This window comes from Macaca thibetana, chromosome 11 (genome assembly GCF_024542745.1).
Source record: "Macaca thibetana thibetana isolate TM-01 chromosome 11, ASM2454274v1, whole genome shotgun sequence".
Lineage (NCBI taxonomy): Eukaryota > Metazoa > Chordata > Mammalia > Primates > Cercopithecidae > Macaca > Macaca thibetana.
In genome coordinates this window covers 77,928,440-77,952,951 of record NC_065588.1, presented here as the reverse complement: position 1 = coordinate 77,952,951, position 24,512 = coordinate 77,928,440, and positions in this window count along the sequence as shown.

Here is a 24,512-nt window from a genome sequence, read left to right as displayed (position 1 = left end):
ATGGTGGTGCATGCCTGTAATCCCAGCTACTTGGGAGGCTGAAGAAGGAGGATCGCCTGAACCCAGGAGGCGGAGTTTGTGGTGAGCCTATCTCGCCTCCCATTGCACTCCAGCCTGGGCAACAAGAGTGGAAAAAAAAGGAAAAAGAACTTTAGATGTCACTATTGTCAAATCATTTTAAAGATATTAGATGAATGATGGAAATACAGAAAGGGTGGTCAGAGTAATTCTATCTTTTGGCAATACTTTGTTTAAAGAACGAAAATGAAGTATTTGACATAGAGCCTTGAAGGTTCTGGGCAATAAGTAAAAACAGTAAATATGTCCTCAATTCGGCCTCTTGAATGCATCAGTTTAGTATTAATATGGTTATATAAGTCTTCACAGAAAGGGGTTGGAGTTTTCCAGAACTCTAAACTCAAACATTGAGAATAAAAAGTATTATCTGAGTATTAAAAGTGACCCTTACATGGCATTCGAGGACATATGCCCAAGTCAGCAAAAGTGAACTGCTCATTATCAACTCTAATAAATATGAGCCCTGCAAGTCACAATCTATCCCCCAGTGATCCTGACAAGGATATAAATAATTGTAAATCATATGCGGATTTTTCACTTCTTCTATTATGAGAAATCAGTGGTAAAACATAATAGACCCAAAACAAGTTGGCTAGTAGGATAGCCTTTTAGTGTATGTGTGGCAGAGGATGTAAGAGAAGTAAAAGCATCAAAGCATATGGTATAGATAGAAAGTTCAGAGATAAAAAAGCTCTGAAAATCAGTTTTTAAGTCCTCTAAAAGCACATACATTCCAAAGCAATGATTTTTGAACATTCAGTTAATAGTATGTTTTCTGAGAATTTAAACTTCCTATTGGGGAGGGCACAGAAATAATTAGAGACTAGTCATGCAATCTCCATCTTTTGTTCTATTCAAATAAGTAAATTTACTTTAAAGTCTACATGAGACGATGCTCAAGAATATTTTAATATGACAATATAATAATAATGCTTAACATATTATTAAAATGTGAATGCTGTCTAATGTACATATTTTTCATATGTTAAGCAAGATCATAGCAGAATCTGGAAATTTTAAAGTACCAATTTACCAAGTAAATCTTGCCATATTTAGTGTAAGAATTAACAGTTATCTTTGATTTCAAAATGAAAAATCATGAACAAAAATGATTGTTCATGAAAAATCATGCACAAAAATATCCAGTTCATGAAAAACACTGGATATGACACCATATCAGTAAGCATAATTCAAGACTCTCTTTTAAAAAAACCCAAGAAATATCGGTACTCTGTTTAAGGGTAAAGTCAGAGAATATGGTTTTAGGAAAGCCAAAGGAAGAGAGAGTTGTGAGAAACAGTATTTATTAACAGTGTCAGATGTTTCTGGGAGCTTAGTTTAGAGGAAGCCTGTCAGGTGCCCATTTGGTTTAGCATCATGAAGTTCAAGGATGGGCTTGATTAGAAAGTGTTGATGTGAATTATGGAATGAGAGGGAGCAGATGAAATGGACATATTACAGGTAGTATGTCAGTAAGATTGGCTATAAATGGGAAGATATAGAGTAGTAATTGGTAGAGTATATGGATGGTAGGAGGGTCTTAAAAAGATGGATAAGACTTGAGTACATTTACATATTTGTAATAATGAGGCAAAAGAAGAGGAGAGGTTGATAATGAAAGTAGAGGTTGAGAAAAATCAACAAATCAGAAAGAGAGCTCCAGAGAACAGGCATATATGTGAAGGCTATGTGATACTCAATTGTAAATACTCTGTAAAGAATATATTTGTACATGTGTAGCAAACTAAAGTGAATAAGAACCAACAGAAAAAAAAACTTATTAAGAGGGGATAAAATAATAAGTTATGAAGGCAAACCTTCAGTAATTTTAAGTGAATTTCATTATAAAATGCATTAAATAAATGAGAAGCTGATCGTGGTAGTAATGGGTTTTAAGTTTTATGAAATGCTGCTATAATTAGGTCAGAATTTTCAAGTAGAATTTGAGTGATCATCATTGGAGATGCAAAATATTCATGGAACCTGTAACCAAGATGTTATTAAAGTCTTCAGATAAATATAATTCTGGCACAAAATAATAAGCTTTCATTTATAATTCTGAATCTCTATAAAATTTGCACCCAAGTGTTTTTATAGAATCTAATATTCTAATAATTTTTACAGTTTCTGAATGAGAAGTTTTGAAAGTCAACTTAGCTTGAATTTGTTTTATGTTTGAAAACTTATAAAACTGGATATATAGATATGAAATGAAAAATTAATCTGTTTAAAAACTTTAATTCCATTCTGTCATTACTTCATCTTTTATACAGCAGTGTAACTGAATAAAGGTTTAGTTTATTGTCTATAGTTTTCTGTGTCATTCTGTCTGTCCATTACTTACTCCTACTATGAAGTCAATATGTTTATATGCTACAGCTGATAAAAGCAAGGTTTCTTTATTATTAAGGTACATAATGTGGTGACTCTAGTGAAAACCTAAAAACAGAAAATGCTCTATATTCTATTTTAGAAATGTGACATATTAGACAGGCGTGGTGGCAAACACCCGCCTGTAAGTCCAGGTACTCAGCAGGCTGAGGCAGGAGAAGTGCTTGAACCTGGGAGGCAGAGGTTGTGGTGAGCTGATTGAGCCACTGCACTCCAGCCTGGGTGATGGAGAAGTTTAAAAACAAAAAAAGAAGTGTTACTTTTTCATTGTGTAACAATACAAACATTAATCCATGTCTTTTCATATTAATTGCTTCAAGTGAAACTGAATGAGATACAACTTTCAGTACATTAACAAGAGAAAAAATTTCATAGACTAGCCATCCTATTCTCCATGACTATTGGTGATATATTCTATTTAAAGGTATTATTTACCTAATATGTTGAAACATTTTTAATGAAAGAGTTCACTTCTGTTTAGATAGAATCACAATAATTTAACTTATGTTTACAGTTATGTAGATATAATCATACAATATGGTTCACTTCATGGTTTTGAAACACAGTGTGGACAGAAACTAATATTTTTCTAATGTAGTGAAAGAATGGATGTGAAGGATACTATATCCACACACATATTAAGAATAAGGGATGGCTTTTGAATTTATACATGTCTTTTAATTAAACTGAAATATTTTAATGTGTTATTTCAGTTTAATTGCTAAAAATAACTCCAAAAAATGACAAAAACTAAAGGAGCATAATTTTTTCTTTGTTTTAGTTATTTTCTTATATACTAATTATCCATGTGTGCAGGCTCTTTGTAAACTGTAAAGCCCTATACAAATATATTTTTATTGATTTTTCTAGATCACTAGAGTGATTCTATTTATCAAAACTTGTAACAATTCGGAGAGCAAACATATGAGATGGGTTTTATAAAACTGTAAAATTTTATTTTGATTTGTCATAAAGTTTGAGTGATACACCTACGCATCCCAGCCCCAAAGCCTTTTTGTGAGCAAATATTTCTTTAAAGTTGAAGTAGAATATTCTAACAAAAAATGCTAACTAAACAACTTGATGGTTTTATTATCCTTATAATAGACTAGGTGCTATGTAAAATATGAATTGTAGCTCATCCTTTTTTGGTTCAAAAACATTTAATTTGGTTTTGAAAATCCTAATTACAAAATGACTCAGTGACTTAGCACAGAGCTAAATAATTGTTTTTGTAATGAAACAAAACAAATATTCTCAAAGCGTATTTTGTTCATCATTGCTGACTTGTCATACAATAAAGGTAAAGGCAAAAAAAAAGTAACTTGAAAGATATTTCAGTATGACTTGTTTTACAGAATAATTAATTCTGCCATTCTACACTACATTAAGAAAAATTTCCTATCTTAGATGAACTCGAGTGTAAAGTATACTGGAAATTAATTGGTATAGAGGACAGCATCTAGCCTAAAGAGATGAGGAATGAAGGGTGCTTGTGAACCGAAAGTGACTGGGAATGGTGATGACTTCCCCAAAGGGCAGAGCTTATCAACAGGAATTTGTGGTCCATAGCAATGCTTTACACACCAGGCAACGGTCATTTTCTGGCTCCTAGGGCCATCTAATTTCCTGCAGCACAAAGAGCTACTGGTGTCAGGGATCAGGAGCCACTCTAGGAGAACAGAAGCTGAAAATACTAAACAAAGTGTCGACACCAGCCGTGTGGTTAGAGTTTCAGGAAAGAACTCCACCTAAAAAGAGAATTTGAGAGTGCAACAAATAACGGGAACAGAAGAGACAGAATTTGGGGAGAAGGATGAAGCTCAGAGAGCTCTATGATATTTGGAAATCTCTTCAAAGTACTGGCTCCAAAATATGCCTTGATAAGACTGATTCCAGAGTCTACATTGCTGATTTCCCACGTATTTCACTGGAAGAAGTGAAATATACAATGCCTATAACTGAGCTGTGAAAAGTTTTCAAAAACTTTAAAAAAACAGAAATAATTGTACAAAATCTATACTCCAACCAGATTGTGTGTGAATATTTATATGCGTAGATGTTTAATATGTAATAAAATACAGAAAAATATAAATAGAATCACATAAAGTATAAAATCAACAACATAGGGGGTTGAGATCTGTTGGTTCAGAGAGGAAATCAACATGAAAATGACCAAATCTCTGTAAAATAATAATAACCAAAGTCAAAAATCCATGCAGATTTCTGCTCTGGTCAAGATGAAGTTATGATACTAGATGTAACTTACCACCCTAACCACTAAAAAATAAACATACAAATCTATAAACAATGGTATTCAAAACACTGGACATTAATCAAGGAAGCACAAAGATCCCAAAAAGTTGTGAGATAAGTAAGATACGTTATTGCCCAACTTATTGCCTTGATAGAGGTTTTGTGCTGTGCTGCACAAAGACAGGCTACTAAATAGTGCCTGGCGTGCTCACTAAGTTGAGGTGAATGGAGTCCGGCAGGTCAGACACCCGACAAGAGAGGGTTCTATGGTGGATTCCCCTGGAGTATTCAAGAGAATACTCATCAGCACATGCCTATGAGGAAATTACCCAAAGCTGGGAAAAGAACTGCACAAAGTGATGGGTAGTTTCTTGATAAGCATGACATAAAATACAGGACCTCAAGTAAAGATTGATAAGTTTGTTTACATAACAACTTAAAACACTCTGTCAGAAAAGGCAAAAGGCAAATAATAAACAAATAAAAATATATGCAATATATCAGACAGATGAGGGTCAGCTTCCTTATTATGCCAAAACTCTCATACAAATTAAGAAAGAGACTAATAACTTGATGGAAAAATTAAAACACTGTAAAACTGCAGATATGTGTGTAAAAATGACTATTTCAGGATTGTTCATAACTGAAAATGTTCTGTATTCTAGCAACAATGAAGCCATTAAATATATTTAAAATTACATGCCAATGACCAATAAATCTATGAATATATAGTTATGTTAAACGACACATTAAAAACAGTTGAAAACATCAGTGTGGACAACTGCTAAATAAAACAGAAACTCTCAAATATTTGTTTTTAATATAACAAGATTGAACACTTTTGGTAATCAATAAGGCAGCAAATATTGAAACTATTTCTTTTTTTCTTCTTCTTTTTTTGAGACAGAGTCTCGCTCTGTCACCCAGACTGGAGTGCAGTGATGTGATCTCGGCTCACTGCAACCTCTGCCTCCCGGGTTCAAGCAATTCCCCTGCCTCAGCCTCCTAAATAGCTGGGACTACAAGCCTGCACCACCACGCCCAGCTAATTTTGTACTTTTTAGTAAGAGACAGGGTTTCACCATATTGGCCAGGCTGTGTTTTGAACTCCTGACCTCAAGTGATCTGCCCTCCTCAGCCTCCCAAAGTGCTGGGATTACAGGTATTAGCCACTCCACCCAGCCGAACTTTTTTTTTTTTTTTTTTAACTAGAAATTCTGCTTGTAGAAATCTATTGCATAGACAAGTGAGGAAGAATAGATGCATACAGGTAGCCAGTTCTTACAATAGTCAAACGTGAAATAAAACTGTAAAATAAGACCCCAACCTCTCCAGATCAGAGAGACTCCCTGTTGCTAATAAAAATGCTCTAAATTTAAAAGCAGAACCAGGTAGCAGAGCAGGATGAGATAGAGTCCTGGCATATTCTTGGGTCCCTAGCAAAAGCGGCTCTTGACAAACATTCTGCTTTACCTTTCCGAGTCAGAAGAGTTCCTGTAACCACAGACAAGATAAACTGAGGCCAGAAACACACCTCACTGATCATTTGAAATAAACACCTGACAGAAACTTCTGGTTTGGGGCTTAGAAACAACTCAATTAGGGCTTATTTTGACCAATCAGAACTGAAAGATTTGAATCCTTAATTTGTATAAATTAACCTGGTTAAGTACTTAGGTGAGAACTTTTCCTATTTAAGCCAGACCCTTTCTTTGTTCATTTACATTTTCACTGGTGCTGAAGGCTCTGTCTCCCCAATCTGCAGATTGTTGTTGTTGTTGTTGTTTTTAATGGAAAACAAAGCCCTCCCTTTTCCTTCCACAGATCTCATGGACCTTTGTTAACACCAAAAAAGAAGTCAATGACCATTCATAAGTGTTGCGGGAAGTCAGGGACCCTGAATGGAGGGACCGTCTAGAGCCACAGCAAAGGAACATAAATTGTGAAGATTTCATGGACATCTATCAGTTCTCAAATAATACTTTTATAATTTCTTATGCCTGTCTTTACTTTAATCTCTTAATCCTGTTATCTTCATAAGCTGAGGATGTACGTCACCTCAGGACCACTGTGATAATTGTGTTAACTGTACAAATTGATTGTAAAACATGTGTGTTTGAACAATACGAAATCAATTCACCTTGAAAAAGAACAGAATAACAATGATTTTGGGGGAAAAAGGGAAGACAACCATAAGGTCTGACTGCCTGCGGGGTCAGGCAAAAAGAGTCATATTTTTCTTCTTGCAGAGAGCCTATAAATGGACATGCAAATAGGAGAGATCTCACTAAATTCTTTTCCTAGCAAGGAATATTAATACCAATACCCTGCAAAAGGAATGCATTCCTGGGGGGAGGTCTATAAACAATCGCTCTGGGAGTGTCTGTCTTATGCAGTTGAGATAAGGACTGAGATCCGCCCTGGCCTCCTGCTGAACCCTCAGGCTTACTAGGGTGGGGAAAAACCCCTCGCTGGTAAATTTGTGGTCAGACTGCTTCTCTGCTCTCGAACCCTGTTTTCTGTTGTTTAAGATGTTTATCAAGACAATACGTGCACTGCTGAACATAGACCCTTATTAGTAGTTCAGCTTTTGCCCTTTGCCTTGTGATCTTTGTTGAACCCTTATCAGTTCTGCTTTTGCCCTTTGTCCTGTTCCCTCAGAAGCATGTGATCTTTGTTAGACCCTCATTAGTAGTTCTGCTTTATGCCCTTTGAAGCATATGATCTTTATACCTACTCCCTGTTCTTATACCCCCTCCCTTTTTGAAACCCTTAATAAAAATCTTGCTGGTTTGAGACTCAGGTGGGCATCACGGTCCTACCGATATGTGATGTCACCCCCAGCAGCCCAGCTGTAAAATTCCTCTCTTTATACTGTCTCTTTATTTCTCAGCTGGCTGACACTTACGGAAAATAGAAAAAACCTACATAGAAATATTGGGGATGGGTTCCCCAGATACATAAGAAACTACTTTAAAAATTAAGGTTTCAAAATACAATTAATATTCTTCAAGTTTTTTAAATGATGTGGTAAAAGGAGAATTATTTGATGACAGTTTGCCTCTCCAGATCCACTCCCGTCTCTCTCCACCAAGTTCTGTGCTACCTAGTCTTGTAAATAAGTTTTCTTGACCTCTGGACCCATAAACTTTCTTGACCTCTGGTTTCCTGTTGAGTGGAAGAGGAAGATGAGCTAGGGTTCTCCACTCCCTGCTGGGTCACTAAGGTTAGAGTGGGCAGATGATTTTCATTTCCTGTAAAACAGGCGTATCTACACAATTCTCTCTGATGTCAAGGAGCACTACACATTAAGCCATTGTTTTTTAAAATCCATATACATTACCTTCAAAATAAAATATGTGTGCTTATCTATTCCTATGTATCTATCTCCTCTTATGCGTATGAATATACCTATCTATATCTCATTAAATTTCAATTCATTTATTTATGTACATACAACCAAAATAGTACATACATTTACAATTATTTTTAGTTGAATTTCATACATAAATAATGTAACTCTTCCTTGTAGTTAATTGTCAAAAGTCTAAAACTTATATCATCAAATAAAATCACTAAATGTGCTTTATGTTTAGAAAATATATGGTTTTGGTATTTTTGAACAGTGTTTATTTTCTTATGAATATGAAGAAAGATTTCTCTGTATTTGTGAGAAATGTTTTTCTTTTGTGCTATCAAACTGAAGTGATAAGTTTTACCTGGGAAGCTACTATTTTACATGTGTTAAATGAAAGACTATATTTTATTTATTTCTATTTTACTTACGAAGCTCCAATATTGTTTAATATAAGTAGCTGCTATTCTGAAACCCTCTCACTTATTATTTCTCCCCCAAGATTAGAGGCTCCTTTAAAATACTGGAATATGCTTTACATGAAGGACATAACACAAATTAATAGAAGCTCTGACTAATGCATAAAAAACCTCTTCTAATGTAACCATGGTTTCATCATTGAACATTTCTATTGTTAGTTCCTTATTCTAATGGGGAAAGGCAAAACAGCAGGACTTTTTGATATCAAGATAATTTGAATGTCAAATGATAGAATATAATACAAAATGAAAATAACTGAACTTTATGTGAGTATGGGTTAAAAATATTTTTTTATTTACAAAAAGTAATATAGATTCCTATACCAAAGCAATGCCTCTAATTTAAAGCATTATTTATTTTGAAGAATGAATTACATGATGAAACATTAGGGCAAACTGTCAGTACTGATGCTTAAATGTTGTGATTACCAATATTACAACTATTATTGCTATTCGGGGGCAGAGATCACTTCACTTGACTTCCTTGCTGATAATTTATTGTTAAAATGTGGTATAAAAGGGATAGCTACAATCAATGGACCTGTAATTTGTATATCTGTGATAGATATTTAAGGTTAGGATATTTATTGTTAAAATAACATGGTCCCTAAAATGTGGTATAAAAAGGGTAGCTATATTTAGTGAACCTGCAATTTATATATCTGTGGTAGATATTGTAATGTTGCTATGTACAAAGACAATAAAGAAGGCAAACCAATGGGAAGAATGTCAAAGATTCAAGTTGAATTAATAGCAAGGACATTTTACAATAATGTTTTCTTAAGATGAGCTTTAACATTAATAATAGAGTAAAACAAGGGTAAAATTTGGTTTTCTGTCTTTTTATTTCTAACATGTTTATTTTAAAGTCCTTTGAAAAGGTTTCATAAGACATGGTAAAAAGCGAAGTAACAAGATAACATTTGTGTTATATTTTTCATAACTCACTTTGATCTTTGCATGCTAAATGTTCTCACAAATTCTTGTCATCTGGGTAATGTTTATATTAAACATTTCATGCCAATTAGTTTCTAAGCAAAACCTTTTCCTAGGTCATTTATATTTTCTTATTTTTTTCTTTTGACTTTTATTTTAGGTTCAGGGTACATGCGCAGATTTTTCACATGAGTAAATTGTATGTCACTGAGATTTGGCACATGAATAATCCTGTCACCCCGGTAGTGAGTATAGTACCTGACAGGTAGTTTTTCAACCCATGCCTTGTCCCACCCTCCCCACTCAAGTAGTTCCCAGTGTCTGTTGTTTCCATCTTGGTGCCTATGTTTATTCAATGTTTAGCTCCCACGTATGAGTGAGAAAATAACAGTATTTGGTTTTGTGTTCCTGTGTTAGTTCACTTAAAATAATGGCCTCCAGCTGCATCTATGTCACTGTGAAAGACATAATTTCATTCATTTTTATGGTTGCCTAGTATTTCATGGCGTATATGTACCAAGTTTTCTGTATTCAGTTCACTGTTGATGGGCATCTAGGTTGATTCCATGTCTTTGTTATTGTGCATAGTGCAGCAGCAAACATATCAGACAATATCTACCACAGATGTATAAATTGCAGGTCTATTGAATATAGCTACCCTTTTATACCACATTTTAGGGACCATATTATTTTTGCTAGAATGATGTATATTCTTTTGGATATATACTCTGCAATGGGATTACTGGGTAGAATGGCAGTTCTAAGTTTTTTGAGGAATCTCCACATTGCTTTCCACAGTGACCAAACTAATTTACACTCTCACCAGCAGTGTGTGTGTTCCCTTATCTCTGCAGTCTCACAGGCATTTGTTATTGTGTAAACTTTTTGTTAGTAGCCATTCTGACTGGTATGATATGATATCTCATTGTGGTTTTCATTTGCATTTTTCTAATAATTACTGATGATTTTTTTTTCACACATTTGTTGGCCATATAAATGTCCTCTTTTAGGAAGTATCTGTTCATGTCCTTTGCCCATGTTTAGTGGGGTTGTTTTTTGTTTCTTGAACTAAGTTCCTTATAGATTCTGGATATTAGATCTCTGTCGGATGCATAGTTTGTGAATATTTTCTCCCATTCTGTAGGTTGTCTGTTTACTCTGTTGATAGTTTCTTTTGCTGTGCAAAACTCTTTAGTTTATTTAGGTCCTACATGTCAAATTTTGTTTGTGTAATAGCGGGGAAATTATAACGCATATTCCAGGTTCACATGCAGTTACCTTTGTTGTAGTTGGAAGAAAATAAATGTTCTAAAAAAGAACAAAATAACAAGGGACTTCGGCTCTATTAGTAAATAACATTTAACAATATTATGTGATGGTGAAGTTAAATTGTACATCATTTATATTGATGAATAAAAATGTGACATAATATATTAAATCAATAGTTGTAATGTGAAGTATAAACTTAAAACCCTCCAGAGCCAAATCTTCAAAGATCGTAACTTAGTCTTTCTTTTACCTGCCAAACAAATGATGATGTACATAGCAGAGAATACTCTTTTTCCCAGCAATTTTTCCATTAGTCTCAAAACTATATTCAAATACAAAAAAACCTCTCACATGATTCTCAAAATGCCACATCAGAGTTCCCAGGTAAAATTTATTAGATTTTTAAAAAATGTGTATACATTCTATAAACTGAAATATGATAATGATGGTCTAATCATAACCCAGTCTGGTGAGTAACTTCTTGAAATAGATCCCAACATTACATTTTAAAATTTCCATAATATATTTTGAGCTACTATAGATTTTTCATATCAATTTTTTATTAGCTAATCATAGATGATTCTAAGTCACCATATGAAAATAAAAGTAATTTAATACTATGGCCTTATTATTAATAATTATTTTTAGTTCACAATGGTATTACAAATGGCGTCAATTCATGTTAGGCAAGAATTGGCATTACAATAAAGTTCATATAATATTTTGAAATTCCTTACATGTGAGTCACTATTTGTACATGTGAGTAATTATTTGCACATTTGAGGAATTATTTGCAAATTATTTACAAATGTATTTCTACCTCCATCCACCATACCTTCTTTTACCACTTCTCTGATAATACTTGAAGTTGTTTGAAGATAATAAATTTAGTTAGTTTTGTTTTCTTCCACAAAACCATAGATATGTATACTATCTACATAAATATATGTATAAAATTCTTTGTGATCTAGGATACAAAGATAAGCAAATAAGTTTTTAAAATCTGTGTGGTGTTTTTTTTTTTTTTTTTTGCCTTTTTAAGTTAATTTTTTTAGAATCACTTTACTCTTTTCTTTCAAAGATCTGAATGTAAAAATGTATTGGAGGCACTCAATTTAAAGGTGCCATTTAATATGACGATGTTTTAATGCATTTTCCTTTTACAATAATTAAATCGTAAAGTGCATGGCTGCTGATGTGAAAAATTTGTGCTACAATGATATCATTTAAGAATTGATTTATCTTAGAAAACTGACAGCATAATGAATATAATATCATTAACCTTGAAACCAAGACTTATAAACAGCCACAGTTGACAAGGAACAAAGGTCACCATCTGAAGGTTAACCTCAATATCTTGATCCAATTTCTAAAGGACAAACTACTTCATCTAACACTAAATCTCTAATTATTACAAAATGATAACTGTAAGTTAGTCTAAGCTAAATCACCTTGTCCATCTGTAAAGCTCTTTTATCCTTTGAGAGGTAATTGACAAAGAAAGATAATATTGAATTGTTGTTGTTGATGTCCATAAACGTTTACAGCCTATTAAGCTAGTTGTATTTTGTTAATCTTAGCCATATTTGCCAATGGGGTCAGTCCTTCCTAAAACATGCCCTTTCTTAACCAAGTATAGGTTTTTATTAAAGTTTCTCAAGTAGATGACATCATTGCAACCCAGGATCCTTGAAATAGTTTTCCCACTTGAGTAACTTAGTGTCTCCTGGTGACAGAAAAGCAATTAAAAATTGAGTGTTTTGAAGGACTTTTAGGCAGAAGTACAGATGGCAATTTACATGACTAAAAAACAATTCCAGTAAAAGACAAGAAAATAAAAAAGTATAAATATTACTTAGGAGGCTTTTCAAGTAATGTGAGTTTATAAGATAACATACAGCAAGATTTAATTTTTCCAAATATAAATGTACACGTGGGAAATAACAACTCTTATTCTTATGAACGTAAACTGTATAGAGAGGTGGAGGAAGAGAGGAAGAGAGGAAGGGAGGGATAGATGGGTAAGTAGAAAGATATACAAAACAACAATTGTTTAAACGTGGAGTGATTGGGTGTGAACATTTTATGAAGATGGTAATTGATAAATGGGAGCTATCATTCTTTAGCTGCGTGCTGACTTTACAATGTTATGACAGTGCCCATTTTATTAGTCATATTTTCAATTATTTGTCCAATTTTTAAATGTGCTTCATCTTCTATGTATGGTCTGAATTTAAAGGACATTCATATGGAATATTATAATTTTTTGTCATAATTAGAACATTTGATATAAAACTAGGACATTTGATTTGTTTTCTTGTGTTCTAACTTACGAAAATTAGAACGTGATAGAACATTTGATATATAACACTTCTTACAGAAATATTAAGTTTATTCTTATGGTAAGAAAGATAAATTAAATTAAATTACATTTTTCCATATTAGAAAAAGAAACTCCTAGTTTTATTCCTAATGCAATTTTAACATTCAGTTTCTGATGATATGAGCCCAAATATTCCAATCATCTTAGGGAACTTTGCTTATCTTCCTATAACATGCCTTTTGTATAAAAATTTCATCACATTTAACATAAAAATGTGAGGTAATCATTTTTGGTAGCCCATGTTTTATTTAAGATTTTGAAAACGGTCCCTTCTAAGGACCTTCAAAATCCCAATACTTGGAGATAAAAATATTTTCTTATAACCATTATATTTGATGGTATCAGATGTTGGCTGAAGACTATTATAATAGTCCATCGAATAAATGACAACTTGGTAAAGTAGGATAAACAAGTAATACTTACCTTGAAGTAGAGAAAAGCAGTCATGAAAAGTTACTCAAGTGAACAATTTGTCTTTGCATATTTCTCTCTAATATCAATAATATTTTATTGTTTTTCTTTTCTTGACTAAGTCTTGTTTGTCAACAACTCTATTACATTACTAGAGTGCTGTTTCATCATGTACAATTTCTTATCTTTTAAAGTAAAACTAATACCTCAGAACAATTTAAGTAGATATTGCTTGTTTTGATAAATGAATTAAATGATTATTACAATCATTGCTCAAAGAGAATATATCATGTTAATTGCTGTATTTTCTGTGTCCAGCACAATAAATATTTGTTGAATAACAAATTTGTTTAATGTTTTAAATAGAAGGAAATTTTCCATATATGTAAACAATATATAGCCCTAAAACAATTATATTAATAATATTTTGCCATGTGTTTTATGCTTTTTAAAAGAGCTTTCATATAGCTTTGTGAGAAAATCAATATTACTTGAGGAAATAATTTAAGCTGGTATTGCCTTCTCCCAAGTTGTTTCAGCTTCCTACCATGGGATTTAGATATGAAGTCCAAAAAGGGTAATTATAATGTATTTTCCCCTAAAATGAACATATAAAGCATTCTTATACTTACTTTAAAAATCTACCCTTAGCAAACACTTAAATCCTCATAAACAGGCTATGAAGATAACTGTATTAGAAATCACTTATGAATGTACTAATAAACTAAATTTTTAGCTCAGTTTATATGTTGGCAGCTTAAATGTTAACAAAAATTCTATATAATTTAGTTATATATTTTTTGTATGAGACTGCATAATTGAGAGGTTAGAGGAAGGTATGTTTATCTATCAAGACCATCCCTGACTTTCATCTACTTATACAAATTAGCTTTACAGTGACCTCTAATTTTTATCTCTGCTGCAAATATGAGGTTTTGCCTGGTTTCTCAGGTCTGAAATTACTGATGCTAATAATAGTTGGCATTTATTAAGCCTTGTATATGAATGATCTCCTTTAATCCTACATCCATAGATGTAGATATTATTTTATCCCTATTTTACACATAATGATATGGGTGATACAGAAAGGTTTAATAATTTTCTCAAAGTCAGCTAGCATGTGATGTGGCAGAGATAGGGTTTGAAAACAGGCAGTCTATGTAGATGATGCTTTCCATACTACATTCTGTTCTTTTCATACCCTGCCAGAAATTTTTAAGGCAGGTATCCTATCTTGATTTTGTACCCTTTCATGGGCTGGAATTCTGTTTCTGTCTATAGCCGAGTAAACCTCACATGCTGTCAGGCAACCCAGTCTGCAGCCCCTACTTGCCTGCTTAAGTCTCACATATTATGTGTGGACATGATGATTCAAATGCTCTTCTTGCTGACATATTTATGTATCATTTACCATTATACCTCACTGGTGCATCTTCCTATGTTTCCTGTCCCAAGAGCCTCTTTATATCCCAACCTCCTCGTATACTTACTGAATTGCTTCAAGATTAGTAAAGAAGGTTAAATGCCTTATGCAATAACATGACTTGAGGTACTGAGTCACAGTTGGATAAAAAGGAAAATATTGAGAAATATTTTGTAGTTAAAATTCAACAAATTTTACCATCATACTAGTTATAGGGTCAAAATTTATAATTAAGTGGGGATTACAAAATTATGAATTTTAGTTACTGGGAGGATGATATGGCATACAGAAGGACACCTGGAAGGAGTTAAGGATAAAACATTATAAAAACTCCATAACCTTGGTTTTACATACATTGACTTTGAGGCAAAGGAGAAACATACAAAGAGAGATCTTGTGGTATCACTATGTCTACAAGTTTATTATTTCATTATACATGATATTTTGATTTCTGAATATCTTCTACAGTAGCAGATCAATAAGTTGCATTAAGATATAGATAATAGGTGTTCAGGAAGTTCACAGTAAATTGAATTGTAGTGATCAGACTAAGGCATAGATTGATATCTAATTTTGCCAATTTCAAGGCCAAATCATCTCAAATTAAATGTGCTATACTCAATTGTTAATAATATTTTTTTTAAAAATCAACCGTTGCCACTAAGGCAAAATCTGATTTGCAGATATATACAATTAATCTCAAGATGTTCTGTAATAAATTAAAAAAATACTCTTAACAAATTTTATTTGTGCCCTTAATAACTTTGAAGTAAAATTAAAAATCAGTCCAAAAGTTTCTGATTAATAATGCTTAAGCTTTAATTGCAGGCAACTTTGAGGTGTTTTAATAAGGTATCTTGTTATACAATCCCTTTCACAAGGCATTCTGAAGGAAGAGATTATGAGATTTATTCCTGATAACTTACTTAGGAAAAATTTTATTGTTAATATCTGTGACACCTAAAATATTTGATGAATTAATAAATTCATATTTTTAGAAAGCAAAAAATATGTTTCTCTTTGTTTCTCTGCACTTATCTTTTTTTCTGCTTTCTGAATGATTTAATTAGAACCCTGAAATCTAATTGGACAGAAATTAATCTTTAAAATTGACTGCCTTCATTCAAGCCCTAGTCACAGGGCAGCAAATAAAATGAAAAAATATATATATATTTAAAAATGGGCTTTCTGGTTCTGCAAGAGCTAGAAGTCGTTAATAAAATTTTGTGTCTACAAAATTTCAGAATAATTTTCCAAGTTATTTGCTTGTCAACTATTAAATGTAGAAGCATCTTAATATAAAGCCATGCATGACTGTAAACAAATCCAATAGGAGCGTAAATAATAGTTTAATAAAGGTGTATTTTGCATTTAAACTTCTTCATGATGTAATAGGAACAGAGGTAAAGTGAAGTGAATTTTAAAAGTACAATATTTGTGAAATGTTTCTGAGGTCAAAATTCTCCCTGCACGCCCTTCCCCACAGGATTCATGGTTTTTAAAGCATTATATAATAATTGATATTTATAAGTGATAAACCATAATACTGATGCATTGTCTGATGAAAATAAGGTCTGTAATAAATATTTTTAAATGAGTGAACACTAGAATGTAAGCTTCATGTAAACAAGAATTTTGTTTTATTCTACTATTTATTGCTGAATCCTAAGCATCTGTAATATTGCCTGGCATATCATAGATGTTCAATAAGATATAGAGAATGAAAGAAAGGAAATGCATAAAATAAGAAACTAGTAACAGGGGAAAATGGTCTATACTTCAGCTATTTGGATATGACAGTGCGCCTTTAAGCTCCATATGCCCAAATCCCAAAAGAGTTTCAACTATCAACGTGAACTTCTAATTTAATTCCTTTTTACTCTTCTCCCTGTTATTTATTTCTAGAATTAATTAACATAATTTTCTTTTTCCTTTTTACTTCAAATGTCCTTTGATTACTTTCTTTCACTAAAATTTTATTGTCACCTATTTGAATAAGGTAATCTCATGTTTTATAATTTTGATGTCTTATTCCTGTATATCCATGTCATCTTTCTTGTCAGATGATGCTTCTAATCATTTAATTTTTTCTCCACTTCCCACATGGACCAAAGAAATTCTATGTATTTGTTCACTCCATATGTTGACTTATATCTTCCCTTCAACATAATTCATAAAGACCATTTAAAATCAAATGTATATCTTCCTCCTTTGAAAACATTATTGGTTTGATTGCACAAAATGTCAGTGCATTTTACATTTACTTTTTTTTGTTAAAGTCTATTTTGTTTTTATTTTATTCCTTCCACATTGCCTCAAGGAATGCAGCCCCAGTTTTCTTTTTATATATTTCATATTAATCAGCATATTGTCATGACTCAATATATACTTGCTTTGTGAAAAAAATAAAATGTTTCATGCAGTCCTTCTTTACATTGGTTACGTAGAATGGAAATGAAGAAAACTCCCGAAAACAGCATCAATACCCCAAAAATTGTAATGTGTGAACATACTAGGCAAAGTATGCTTTTGAAGACTATATTTACGTATTTTTCAGGTTTCAGATACAACCACTATCTCGGATCTGTGGCAAAGGGAAAGGAGTCGTGGCAAAACTGTAATGATTTTTTACATTTCTGCTAAGACATGGCATGGTCACTTCTGCTTACTTTCCATGAACAGAGACGGGTAACATGACCATACGTATATCAATACAGAAGGGAAGCCTACCCCATCCACAGAAGGCAGTGCAATGAACATGGCAACAGGTGGTGGCTTATACTCTTCTTTAGGGAGGATTGTGAATAATAGGAAATAGTAAAACATACCAAAATATACATTATAATAAAGTAACAAGATATTTTATTTTCTGTTATGAACAAAACTAGTCCTAATAATTCATTGTTATTATGTAAAAATTAAGCTCTATACAAGTTTAACATTTCATATATATAGTATGGAATACTAACGTGTATTAAATATATTACATGAAACTATGGTTATTAATGTATTTGATCCTTGATTGCTTTAAAAATCTCATACCATAAATATGCATCTCAAAGAGATGCACTTATGCAAATACATGGAAAAATCTGTATACAAATTCAGGAGAGTTTGGAACTTTCTAAAGCCTACCTAAGGATTGCAGAGAGCTCTATTGACTCTCAAGACGAAAACCTCTATTATCTCTTTTCAACTTGACTCCATCTCTTTGAAACCACTAGCATCTAAATGTATTGAACAGCCACTATTTCCATTTATGCATCTCCTGTAATCTCCTTAAGCCATTATGATTTATATTTTGCAATCATCATCTTACTGAAACCTCCCTTAATAAATATAATATGTTCTTGCTAAATCCAAATTATGTTTTCCAATTGTTATCTTACTTGATTTCTCAGGAGTATTTCACACTCATCACCACTCCCTGCTTCTTGCCGTGATTGCACTCTTTCCTTTCTTCCCTTCCTCATCTCTGCCTACTTCTTGTTAGAAGCATTTCCTAAGTATTAGTGGTCATTGAGGTCCTGTCATCATTTCCTCATATTATCTGATTCTACACCCTCTTAATTATCAATGTTCCTCTCTTCCATCATTTCAAACTCCAGTAATGATTTTCAAACACTTCTTATCAGCCCAGATTCTCTTTGATAGACTGGTATTTCAACTGCTTTTGAATATGTCTAATTAGATGGCTCACGGTCAGATAATAACCCTTAACATGATCAAAGGTGAATTCATTTTGCTTCAACCCAAATATACTCATCTCTGTTTCATATCCCATTGAAAGGAGGTTCAATATTTATATCACCTATCCTTTCTTATCTCTCAATTTTTATCCTGCCTCTTGCAAACTATACACCACATGCCCTTGCTTTAAAACTTTAATAGGCTCCCTGTTATCCACAGGACACATCTTAAAACACTTTAACAAGATTTGCATGTCTCGCTTAGATTTTTATTCTTTTCTTTCAGTCAAAGCCTCCCTTACCACTCTGCTATAGCCAACTCGGCACCATCCACCATTCCTTATGCAAGCCATAGTTTATCTGCCTCTAGTTATTTGTCCTCACTTTTACCCTTTCATGTCATTCATCCACAAATTTCCTTGGTAACACATTTTCATCCTAATTTCTGATCTTCCACAAATTGATTAAATATATTACCTCCATTATATTTTTTATCACAATGTGGGACTCCTGACTCCCTATGTATCTGGTTCCCACATGATGCAAGGAAACCAAAAATTATAAATCAATACATTATTTATATTATCAAATAAGTCTCAATACCCAAGACACATTTTATAATCCCCAAACTCAAAAAATTAATTGGTATGGTAAATAAAGAGAAAATAAAGCAGAAACACAAATGTACGCTGTAACAAATATTTGCTAACCATGGTAAAATGATCACTAAAATTTAATTACATAAAATGTGAGTTTGCATAATTTCAAGATTAATTAAAGGACCATAATGAGATTTTATCGCTAGCTTGCCAGGAGTCCCAAGCTCCCTCTATCCAAATCTACACTGGACACAGTTGCAGTTTGGCATTATTTTGTGGTAGTGGTCTGCCACAACTTGCATATCTCTGAGATGATTTGGGGTTCTTTGGCTGAATAGGACTTCAGATATGCCAGGAAGTTGGCTGACATGTTTGATTAGTACCTGCTTTGCGTTTTTTTGTTTTGTTTCTTTTGTTTGCGACAGTTTCTCACTTTGTCACCCAGGCTGGATTGCAGTGGCATGATCATGGCTCACTGTAGCCTCAACCTCCCAGGCTCAAGCAATTCTCCCACCCTGGCCACTCAAATAGCTAGAAGTACAGGCATACATCACCACACCCAATTAATTATTATTTTTTGTTATTATTTTATAGAGATGAGGTTTTGCTATGTTGCCCAGGCTGGTCTTTAACACCTGGGCTCAAGCGATCCCCCCATTTCAGCCTCCCAAAGTGCAAGAATTATAGGCGTAAGCCACCGCACCCAACCTTTTCTTTTCTTTTTGTTTGTTTGTATTTGTTTTTGGACTAATTCAGGGAGATCTGAGAACATATTTTGGGTCATAAGAACCCAAGTTTTTCATTACCACTTGCCAAAATAAAGTGTCATGTGGGACATCACCTTGATACAATGGAAGCCTCCACGTTAATTACCAGCAAGTACATCCCAGAGGTCACAGAATAGAAAGGCACACAGAACAAATGAAAATGATCAAATGATCCATTTTCTCAAGTCTACTAAAAACACGTAGAAACAAGGGAAAAGAGATGGAGTTGGTTATCACTTGTAGGATAGGGCACAAACAGTGTGGAGAAACCTTACTACCTAAACTCTGGGATCCACAGTGTTTTTATGTCTTGTTCCTCTCTCTGTCCCATTAGCCTTCCACATGAATGGTGTGGTTACAAGGCCCATAATTGAGGGGACTTGGAACACCTGCTAGGGGTCAAAAGGGCAGAAGGCATCCTGGGTCAATGGCACACACTCTATTAGAAACACACAGGGACAAATACATCTGGCTGGGAGATGTAGCTCTCTACTTAGCTGGATGAATAGTGATGGGTTTTATTTGTGTTACTTGGGCAGAAGATATACATGGTTATAATTAGTGTCACCTATGGATGGCCAAATAAAGACCTCTTAAATGCTAGTTTTTCATGTATATCTAGTGTATCCTAAATACTTAGAATCTCCTGTGTATTTGTTATCAAGTATATTCATATATAATGAATACAAATACATACACAAATATGTACTACTCACATGTATCATGAACATTGGATATCTCTAGTCTTTCTGTGCTTTTCTGTCTATGTTTAACACACACAAGCTCTGATATTTATTTTATACTTTACAATTCCCATGAATTCTGCCTATGTCTAACAAACATTTTGCTTACTAACTACTTATCCATTCTTGAAATATAAAAGACTTGGCGCATCTTTTACAAACTACAAACTTATCTATGAAAATTGAATATTTGAAATAGCAAATGCACATTTCAAAAACATAGCCAGCTGTGTCTGACTTTATTTTCTAAAAATGGCAGCAACAATACTTTTTACCATGTGATTTGGTGCTACTCTCATTAAGAGAAAGGGATTTATGTTTCTTCCCCTTGAAACCAGGTGGGTTGTTATGGCTGTCTCATAATACGAGTATTGCATGTGACTTCTAAAGATTAAGTCACTTAAGCTTAAAAATTACATGTGACTTCTAAAGCTTAAGTCACTGTTTGTGACCTTGTTCACTACTTGCTCTCCTGCCTTGCTCACTACTTGCTCTTGAAGATTTATCTGGTCATATCTGACTATCCTTGGGCTGCCATAATTGTGAGTAAGCCCGAGCTATCCCATTTTGCAATACAACGTAGGGAATCCATATGATGACACACATACACAGAGGAAAAGAGAGATTCCTGGACAGCCCCCACTACTTTAGTTGACTCCCACCCTGACACTTCCTAGTTTAGTCACTGTCTGACTGTATGTGCATAAGAGATTCCAAGCCAGAACTACTTAGGCGAGCTCTGACCCACTTATACCATGATTAAGAATAAAGTGATTGTTGTTTTAAATTACTAAGTTTTGGCATGATTTTTTACTCAGTAATGCATCGGTAGAGTATCTGTCATTTTCCTACCTGGTCTTGACCTATCTTCTATATCTTATGCCTTAATATTCATAATATATGAACTTAAGTTCACCCTATTTAGGTGGAGAAGAAGATAAGAGTCAATTGCTCAATAAATTATATAAACTATTATTTTGGAGAAATTTTTCTACATAATTTCAACTGTCTAGCACTTCTTAAAATTAGTACTAATTTGGGATTGAAGTTGCTGACTTCTCTTTACTGTCTTTGTAAAGCATGCATTTGCCTTCTTCATTGTTCAATGAATCTTTAAACTATGTCCAAAGTGAGGATTACTCATATCAGTTATTCTTGTGGTTTAATTTATTGTCCATGACTTCTTGCACACATCTTTGAATGGTAAATAGTAAGTAAGGGGTCATTGTCATGTTAGTGACTTTTTCCCAATGATTTCTCATCTAAAGAACAGTAACATTCACTGATCTCAACTTCATACAGTTTATTTGTGTTGCTGGTTAATCAAGTAAAATGTTCACTAGGCATCAGCAATGCCAATGGTCAAAGTAATTTGGTAATCATAAATCAGTTTGAGTCATAGCTGGATGATTTATATTTGATAGAAGTTAAAAAGTAGGTATTATCCTCAAAATAATAACAGCTATTTATGACAAACCCACAGCCAATATCATACTGAATGGGCAAAAACTGGAAAAATTCCCTTTGAAAACTGGCACAAGACAGGGATGCCCTCTCTCACCACTCCTATTCAACATAGTGTTGGAAGTTCTGGCTAGGGCAATTAGGCAAGAGAAAGAAATCAAGGGTATTCAATTAGGAAAAGAAGAAGTCAAACTGTCCCTGTTTGCAGATGACATGATTGTATATTTAGAAAACCCCATTGTCTCAGCCCAAAATCTCCTTAAGCTGATAAGCAACTTCACCAAAGTCTCAGGATACAAAATTAATGTGCAAAAATCACAAGCATTCTTATACACCAGTAACAGACAAACAGAGAGCCAAATCAGAATGAACTTCCATTCACAATTGCTTCAAAGAGAATAAAATACCTAGGAATCCAACTTATAAGGGATGTAAAGGACCTCTTCATGGAGAACTACAAACCACTGCTCAGTGAAATAAAAGAGGACACAAACAAATGGAAGAACATACCATGCTCATGGATAGGAAGAATCAATATCGTGAAAATGGCCATACTGCCCAAGGTAATTTATAGATTCAATGCCATCCCCATCAAGCTGCCAATGAGTTTCTTCACAGAATTGGAAAAAACTGCTTTAAAGTTCATATGGAACCAAAAAAGAGCCCGCATCTCCAAGACAATCCTAAGTCAAAAGAACAAAGCTGGAGGCATCACGCTACCTGACTTCAAACTATACTACAAGGCTACAGTAACCAAAACAGCATGGTACTCGTACCAAAACAGAGATATAGACCAATGGAACAGAACAGAGTCCTCAGAAATAATACCACACATCTACAGCCATCTGATCTTTGACAAACCTGAGAGAAACAAGAAATGGGGAAAGGATTCCCTATTTAATAAATGGTGCTGGGAAAATTGGCTAGCCATAAGTAGAAAGCTGAAACTGGATCCTTTCCTTACTCCTTATACGAAAATTAATTCAAGATGGATTAGAGACTTAAATGTTAGACCTAATACCATAAAAATCCTAGAGGAAAACCTAGGTAGTACCATTCAGAACATAGGCATGGGCAAAGACTTCATGTCTAAAACACCAAAAGCAACGACAGCAAAAGCCAAAATTGACAAATGGGATCTAATTAAATTAAAGAGCTTCTGCACAGCAAAAGAAACTACCATCAGAGTGAACAGGCAACCTACAGAATGGGAGAAAATTTTTGCAATCTACTCATCTGACAAAGGGCTAATATCCAGAACCTACAAAGAACTCAAACAAATTTACAAGAAAAAAACAAACAACCCCATCAAAAAGTGGGCAAAGGATATGAACAGACATTTCTCAAAAGAAGACATTCATACAGCCAACAGACACATGAAAAAATGCTCATCATCACTGGCCATCAGAGAAATGCAAATCAAAACCACAATGAGATACCATCTCACACCAGTTAGAATGGCGATCATTAAAAAGTCAGGAAACAACAGGTGCTGGAGAGGATGTGGAGAAATAGGAACACTTTTACACTGTTGGTGGGATTGTAAACTAGTTCAACCATTATGGAAAACAGTATGGCGATTCCTCAAGGATCTAGAACTAGATGTACCATATGACCTAGCCATCCCATTACTGGGTATATACCCAAAGGATTATAAATTATGCTGCTATAAAGACACATGCACACGTATGTTTATTGCAGCACTATTCACAATAGCAAAGACTTGGAATCAACCCAAATGTCCATCAGTGACAGATTGGATTAAGAAAATGTGGCACATATACACCATGGAATACTATGCAGCCATCAAAAAGGATGAGTTTGCGTCCTTTGTAGGGACATGGATGCAGCTGGAAACCATCATTCTTAGCAAACTATCACAAGAACAGAAAACCAAACACCGCATGTTCTCACTCATAGGTGGGAACTGAACAATGAGATCACTTGGACTCAGGAAGGGGAACATCACACACAGGGGCCTATCATGGGGAGGGGGGAGGGGGGAGGGGGGAGGGATTGCATTGGGAGTTATACCTGATGTAAATGATGAGTTGATGGGTGCAGCACAGCAACATGGCACAAGTATACATATGTAACAAACCTGCACGTTATGCACATGTACCCTACAACTTAAAGTACAATAATAATAAATAAATTTAAAAAAAAAAAAGTAGGTATTATAAGTCATGCAGTACCTGTCTAGCTTCTTCAGGTAGTCGAGGTGGAAAATTCAGGAATTTATATTACTGAGTTTTAATTTTACTAATTT